We start from the raw sequence: 4,288 nt of genomic DNA, 5'->3' as shown, positions 1-4,288 counted from the left end.
CTCAGGCATGTAAGGCAAGTGCTCTACCACTGAGCCACCTTCCCAGCCCCTCTGCAGAGTTTCCAGGCAGGTCATATCCAACTTTGAGGGTAAGAGAAAGCTTAGGAGGCTGAAGAGTCTGCACTAAGACTCCAGGATGCTGGGGCCTGGGCAGGAGCTGTGGGGACCAGGGCTGGAATGTGTGTAGAGGGGGTGGGGTTTTTTACCCTGTCATTGTCAATTCCACCTGCAGTAACAGTGGTCCTGACTCTCTTGTCCTTACCCAGATCGTACGGGCTCTGGAACACCTGCATAGCAAGCTGTCTGTGATCCACAGAGGTCAGTATCTCCACCTCCTGCCCCACCAGCACAGAGGCTGCAGACTGAGACCCAGGGAGGGGAGAGATTGTGAGAGGCAGAGGGGTCCAGGCTGCTTTCTACCCTGTGATCTATTGTGCTCAGAGTCAGGACTGGATAATCTTGGTTTGGCTGACTGCTTCCTGTTTGTTACTACTACTACTACTACTACTACTACTACTATCTTTAGTGTAAAAAGAGGTTTCAATTCAATATTGTCAATTTATGAGTACAATGATGGTTTTTTTTTTTTGTTTTTGGTGTCAGTCCTGGGGTGCTGTCCCTCAGCTTTTTAAAGCTAGCTCTCTGCCAATTGAGCCACAGCTCCACTTCTGGCTTTTTTGGTAGTTTAGTGGAGATGATTCTCATAGAATTTCCTGCCAGGGTTGGCTTTGAACCACCATCCTCAGATCTTAGCTTCCTGCATAGCTAGGATTATAGACATGAGCCACCATCTTCCCACTTAGTATCTTGATGTGCTGCCCTTTCTTTTTGTTTTTTGAGTTCGAAAGAGTTTGAACACAGGGCCTTGCGCTTACTAAACTGCCACTCTGCCACTCAAGTCACATCTCCAGCCTGGGCTTTTCAATGGTTATTTTGGAGATGGAATCTCATGGACTTTGCCTAAGGCTGCTCCTGAACCTCAATCCTCATATCTCAGCCTCATGAATAGCTAGGATTACAGGCGTGAGCCACTGGCACCTGAGTTTTACTTGGTTTTCTTTCTTTCTTTCTCTCTCTCTTTCTCTTTCTTTCTTTCTTTCTTTCTTTCCCTTCCTTCCTTCCTCCCTCCCTCCCTCCCTCCCTTCCTTCTTTCCTTCCTTCCTTCCTTTCATTGGTCATGGGGCCTGAATTCTGGGTGTGGGCACTGCCCCTCAGCTCTTCAGCTCAAGGCTAGCACTCTACCATTGAGCCACAGTACCACTTCTGGCTTTTTCTGCTTATGTGGTGCTGAGGAGTCGAACCCAGGGCCTTATGCGTGCAAGGCCAGCACTCTACTACTGAGCTACTTTTCTAGCCCCTTGGTGTTATGACACACAGTTTACTGTGAACCACACAGCTGTAATGTGTGCCTCTTGCTGGGCAAGTTCCCACCACAGGACCACCCTGAATGAACTCTGTAATCTCTTCCTTCCTAATACCTGCTCTGTGCATGGTGACAGGGTGGCTTTTATTGCTGGTGGGTTGTGCTGTCAAGCACAATATGGCTGCATTTGTCACCTTGCCTGGAACCTTCCAGCCATTTTCTGTGTATGTCCTTACATGCATCCCCATGGAGACGTGAGATGCATGGGTGTACACAGATTGGCTGGGAGGGCCACTGCCATGCTGGTCATCACATTGCAACTCTGGAATGTTCTGTGTGTGCACACACAGCCTGTGCCTTAATCAACCCTATTGCTGACATCGGACTTTTGGCTCATGAGCTGTGTGTGGGCCATGGATTCCCTTTGTGGTAGAGCCACGTCAGGGCACATCTTGGCCCACCCCTCTGCACAATTGGGGTCTGGCACAGGACCTCTCACGGCTTCCATCCCCTCATCTTGTCCTTGGGGCCCCAGGAACCTACTGTGGGTCCTTAGTGGTGAGCCAGGAAGGGTAGCCGTCTAAGATGGGGCCTGCCTCTAGAGGGCGCTGTCCAGGTGTGGCTGAGAAAGGTATGTTCCACCTGACAGATGTGAAACCGTCCAACGTTCTCATCAACAAGGAGGGCCATGTGAAGATGTGTGATTTTGGCATCAGTGGCTACCTGGTGGACTCTGTGGCGAAGACGATGGATGCTGGCTGCAAGCCCTACATGGCTGTGAGTGGTGCTGTTGGGCTGGGGCCACTGCCTCTGTGCAGTGGGCAGGCTTCCAGACTTTCCTGTGAGGGAGATGCCCCTTCCCCCCATTACCTGCATCCCCCATGCCCTGTGGTCCGTAATTCTGTGGCCTATATTATCAAGAAGTTAGGGTTCCTTGAGCCCTCCCCAGGGAGTCTGGCTGGGAAGCAGGGATTGGCGTTGACCCTTGCTGGCCTCTGTCAGGAGAACAGGTGGATTGGGGGAGGGCCTCCATTTTGGGGTCAGAAAGGTTAGACTTGACTGAGAGACTTGGGTGTCTCCCTTACCCTGACCGGGTGTTCACATCCCCCTTAATCCTCTTTCAGCCTGAAAGAATCAACCCTGAGCTGAACCAGAAGGGCTACAATGTCAAGTCTGACGTCTGGAGTCTCGGCATCACCATGGTACCGCCCAGGGCTGAGTGCAGTCCTTGCTGGTCAGGTGGGGCCGGGTGGGGCTGTGCTTGGGCCTTGAGCTCTTGGGGGGCGGGAAGGGGCTTTGAATACTTTCAAAGAAAATCTGCTGTCAAACATTCCTGATTATAAGACAATGAGATACAGGATCATTTCCCTGATCATTTGGTTTACACATCACAAACATTCTCTGAGTTCTGAAGTCAGTCACTGGCCTCCTTCCTAGAGCTCCGGGTGCATGTCAAAAAATCCGAAGTGGAGCTCTCACTGTGCAAGTGATTTCCAAAGCCAGATGATAGAAATTCTCCTAAATATTTCTCCAAGCAAGAAATGCATTGTTCATGGGTCCTAGGTCCTTACCCTGGGCTCAGTAGGATTGGGCCTGTGAAGGCTGCAAGGGCTACTGGTTTGAGCAGTGGGTATAGGTACCACATCTTTTGATCTTGGCTGGAGTGTAGCCAAGATCCAGATTGGGGGTTCTGGCTCTTATTCCTTCTAGAAATGCCTGACAGCTCCTCTCCAAGTTGGGAGAGGTAAAGGTCAAAGTTTATTTGGGCTCTGCATTCAAGCTTCTAGTTGAGAAAGCACAGTGGCACCAATATGCAGGAAGGATCAGAGAGGGCAGGAAAGTGAATGGCACTGTCCCCTAGTTCTAGGAGGATGAGAGAGACAAGGGGCGGGGCAGATACTATGTTATAGTCACATTGGCTGTCCTGGTGTATGGACCATTCAGTGGACTCAGCAACCTGGAGTGGTCCTCAGCCCAGGACTCATGGGGCATGTCTATGGATCCAATAGAACCTGGCTCAGGGGAATTTGTGCCACCCAGCCCTTTGGCTAGCTGATGTTGGGGTAGTCAGAACCCATCAGACCTGTGTTGAGGTATCATGGTCACTCTGAGAGCCTCTAGATCTCTATTGGGGCATCCTGTGGTCCCTCTAGTCAGCGCAGACCCATGGTGAGGGGCCCAGGTCCCAAGATGCCCCCTTCATGCCAGTACAAGCCCCTGACTGGCTATAAATTGGGGTTCCCACAGTTCTTCCTCTGTCAGATTATTCCAGAATGTCTCATACCTTCCTGGGTAGAGTTTACTACATTTACTGGTTTCCCAGACTGCATTTACTAGTTTCCCACAAAGAATGTGGCCAGAAACAACCAGATGGAGGAAGGGCCAGGCTGGATGTAGGGCAGCAGCCCCCACACAGTGCTCCCTTGCCCCACCCTGCCAGCGGTGCAGGGCGCAGTCTCCTAGAAGCTAGCAAGTAGGGCTGCAAGTACCAGTGCTCTAGTTACTGGGCCGACCGGTGGCCAGGACAGGGAGGATGTGTGTTTCTGTTCTACACACAAGACATGTAGGAGAATCATGCCATTTCTGTGCAGGTGAAGGCTGCCCAGTTGTGGGTCGCACAGACATATTCTGGGGCATGGGATTACCATGCACAGCTCTGGGTCCCTTAGACCTGGTCAGCACAGACTTAAGTCTGGAAGGTTCTTAGCCTGTAATGAGCGTTGATCAAATGCTGGCCTACGTGGTGGGTGGAGTCACTGTGGGGGCCTCCCAGGGGTCAGAATTTTATTGCTCTGACTGTGACTCAGCCACTTATAAGGACTAGCTCCAGATACTGGCCACTTAGGGTTTTCTAAATGTTTCCACGACCGATAGCACCTTACCATGTATCTTTGTGTTCAGAGGCAGTTTTTTTTTTTTTTTTTT

General features: G+C 51.0%; 1 protein-coding gene across 1 annotated transcript in view; it reads left to right on the top strand.

The window, feature by feature from the left end:
* Map2k3 (mitogen-activated protein kinase kinase 3) overlaps positions 1–4,288 on the top strand; it is a 41,442-nt gene that overhangs the window by 19,705 nt on the left and 17,449 nt on the right. The gene's annotated exons all lie outside the window — the stretch shown is intronic.

The sequence above is a fragment of the Dipodomys ordii genome, unplaced genomic scaffold (genome assembly GCF_000151885.1).
Source record: "Dipodomys ordii isolate 6190 unplaced genomic scaffold, Dord_2.0 Scaffold31, whole genome shotgun sequence".
Classification (NCBI taxonomy): Eukaryota; Metazoa; Chordata; class Mammalia; order Rodentia; family Heteromyidae; genus Dipodomys; species Dipodomys ordii.
This window is presented reverse-complemented; position numbering and strand designations above follow the sequence as displayed.